This window comes from Epinephelus moara, chromosome 18, assembly GCF_006386435.1.
Source record: "Epinephelus moara isolate mb chromosome 18, YSFRI_EMoa_1.0, whole genome shotgun sequence".
NCBI lineage: Eukaryota > Metazoa > Chordata > Actinopteri > Perciformes > Serranidae > Epinephelus > Epinephelus moara.
In genome coordinates, this window is record NC_065523.1 from 38,167,460 (window position 1) to 38,171,029 (window position 3,570).

The 3,570-nt window shown below is 38.2% G+C and overlaps 1 protein-coding gene across 1 annotated transcript in view; it reads left to right on the forward strand.

The window, feature by feature from the left end:
- The first annotated feature begins 1,023 nt into the window (after positions 1–1,023).
- Positions 1,024–3,570, forward strand: part of syt5a (synaptotagmin Va) — a 19,193-nt gene continuing 16,646 nt past the window's right edge. The window contains exon 1 of the mRNA XM_050069368.1: positions 1,024–1,154. The gene's annotated coding sequence lies outside the window, so the exon portion shown is untranslated. The remainder of the gene's footprint in view (positions 1,155–3,570) is intronic.

Genomic DNA, 3,570 nt, shown 5'->3' on the forward strand with positions numbered 1-3,570 from the left:
GTTTGAAAAAAATCGGGAAACAGTATTAGTATTTTATGTAAAAAAAAAAAAAATCAATATAAATTTCAAAGTATGTCATAAAAAATCATTAAAAAATCTTAGTATAATATGTAAAAAAGAAAACAACATTGTTTGGTATATCAGAAAAGTCAGCGAAAAGGCCATACTATAGTAAGTGAAAAAATTCATAAATAGTCATAGTATAGTATTTCATAAAAAAAATATTTTAAAAAGTGATAGTATTGTATCATAAATTTTAACATAATTGTTCAGTATGTCATTTAAAAAAATCAATTAACAAAATGTCACAGTATAGTCGGCCACAAAAGGTTTGGCTCTTTGGTTTCTAAAACGGTTAGTTAGTGTGTGTGTGTGTGTGTGTGTGTGTGTGTGTCTGTGTGTGTGAGTGTATCATATAGTTGTATCCCCTCAGGCTGTGCTGCCGATGACTTTTCTTCAAAGGTCATGACCTTTTCTAAACTCGTACCCAAAGTGTCGGGCTGCAGGTCGCCTCTGACTGACACCTCTGATTGGTTGCTTGCTGTCCAGGATTTCAGTGTAACTTAACTAAAAGACTACAGTTACTTTGAAAGACTTTCAACTCCTATCGGTTTCTACGAGCTTCGATCACAGAAGATTTCAACTTGTGCTTTTTTTTAAATTCAGTTTATTTTCTGGAATATAAATGAAACAGTTTGAACCACTAAGCAGTGTAAGTTCATCCCTATGTGTGTTTTTAACAAACAACAACACAGCGTGTCTTCACTGTCTCAGCAGATGAGGGAGGGGGAGAGCGCTGGTCGTACACTGTAAAACACAGACACCTTCACATTTTAGTGAGTTTACAAATCTGAAGTTTCAAGTAAAAAAATGTCAGGTGTCAAGTGTGAAGTAACAAGATGTAAAGCCAGTTTTGCTTGATGACGTGTCTGCTAAAGAGTGACTGTGTTTCAGCAGTGTAGGTGGACAGTAAGTAGTTGGCAGTGAGGGATATTGTGAGATTAACACAGAGGGGGGAGGGGGAGACAGAGAGAGGGGAGCTGTGTGCAGCGCTCCTCATCAGTCGGCAGAGGATTTATCTGAGGGACATTTGGATGCAGGAAAATAAATAAAAACAAGAACCAAAGACCCAAAAAGGACTGACACCATACAAGGTGAGTTATACTCTGTTTTATACTTTGTATTATTGTTTATTTTGAAGTTATTAGTTTGTTAAAATGTGTTTAAAATGTTTTAATCCAGACAAACAGGCAAAAAAACCTAAATTACTTAATTTATAATGGATGGAAACAAACTATTGCTTTTAATTGGCTGGAGAAACAAATATTTTCTTTAATAACTAATTTTATCTGCAGTTTGTTTCCCTGACTTTATCTGTTTCCATGTATTTCAGTTGTGCAGTAAATCTGCAAAGAATCCGCTCACAGGGAGCAAAGGGTTAATGTTCATTCACTGGATTTTATACGTTAACTTTCATGTCATATGTTTTTGTCATTCTTTGTCTTTTGATGAATCTCACGGTGAAAACATTTGATTTTACTCATAGTGGAAGTTGTTTTCCAAACCTGGCAAAGATTAGTTTAAGTGGATTATTGGAGGCTAATGCACGTCTATTTACAGAGTCTGTGTTCACGTGCACTCACCCGCAATACATCTACACAATACTGACGCTTCCCTCTTCAGCCTGTGTGAAGTTTCTGAGGTTGTATCTGGTGTTATAACCTTTAAATCCTGCAGCTTCAGTCTACACTGGATGATTATTTGCAGTCTGTGATGCAGATGGAGTTTCTTGGCGCCTGAGGCTCTCAGCACAAAGCTGCAGATCTACAGTGAACAGTAAAAGGTTTATATCTTAACTGCAATGATCTTATCCTAACTTTATGAAGAATACTATCCAAGCAGCGTGCTCTGACACAGATCACCACAGGTCGAATTCTGCATCACAGGCATGTTTGTAGAAACACTGAATAAATGGTTCAAAATGAACAAATGCTCCTTTCTATCAAGGTTTCAGTGCATGCAAATAAAATCACATTATCCTTTTAAATCAGTCCATTTCCAGCCTCTCAAGTGTAGAAATGTGTTTCCCAGGTCCTCTGTAAAGAAAAAAGGAAGCTTGAAGGAAAAGTTTGACATTTTGGGAAATGGACTTTAAACTGTAGGAGATAGCTAGCCCGGCTCTGTTTACAAATATTCCTGGCCCGGCACAGCTGGAGTCTTCCTCATAAATTGAGCCAAAAAATAAATCGAATAACAATGTTTGTTTACAAGAACTTCCGTGGAGAAAACCCTCACGTTATATACACTAAATGAAATGGCGCTGGGCTAATGCTGCCTCAGTTGGCTCGCATTTAGGCACCTAAAAAAAAATCAGTATCATTTTAAGTGCACGTTATATTTAGAATATTTTAACCACTTTTTCAACAGGGAATTGAAGCTGTTATATTAAAGCCACCAGACTCCACTAACAAGAACTGTAATTTACTTCTCAGAACACTGAAGTTGCTGGTCTACCGTTGCCTCCATCAGTTAGTGTGTGAGGTTAAGCGGAGAAAATTTCCTAAATATAACAAACACTCAAACTGATACTGATTTTTTTAGGTGGCTAAAATATGTTTTGCTGCGACCACCATTCACAGCAGGACATTGTTTAGCTTCTGCGCTGGTAAATTTGGTTTATCAAAGATGATAAAAAAGCAAAACAGTAGGTAAAATAACTACAGCAGAAACGTCAGATGGGTGGGACCACTGGTGTTTAACTATGTGTCTTTGAAAGTTACAGTTACGGCTGAAAGCGACAACAGAAAAGGGGAGTGAATTGAAGTGATTGATGTTAGCGCAACATCACAGTGACTCTGTCTATAGTCCGGGATATACTCTACTGTAAAATAGCAAACTGATGTTTTTACAGTCACGTTTTTGTATTAGGTAGAACGTATTATTAGTGGCCTTTCATGTGTTTGTAGTTGGATTTTGTTTACTTTCAACAAAGGCCAGGCAAGCTGTTTCCCCCTGTTCTCAGTCTTCAAGCTAAACTAAGCTAACCAGCTGCTGGTTCCAGCTACGGTATAAACATGAGAGTGGTGTCACTCTTCACATCCTCACTGTGACCTCGTCACATGTCCACGTTTGCTCATGGACTTTCCACATCCACATATGACGTCCAAGGTNTATTAGGTAGACGTATTATTAGTGGCCTTTCATGTGTTTGTAGTTGGATTTTGTTTACTTTCAACAAAGGCCAGGCAAGCTGTTTCCCCCTGTTCTCAGTCTTCAAGCTAAACTAAGCTAACCAGCTGCTGGTTCCAGCTACGGTATAAACATGAGAGTGGTGTCACTCTTCACATCCTCACTGTGACCTCGTCACATGTCCACGTTTGCTCATGGACTTTCCACATCCACATATGACGTCCAAGGTACCCTGGGTGTGTTGGTTGTTGACGTTCTGGGACGCCGTGTCAACTTCAGCCTGTTACATGCATTGTCTATTTTCAAAATACACTTCTGTTTTCACAGGAAATGTACAGTTTGCATACAGTCTCTTTCAAAATAAAAGCACTACATCAGTAC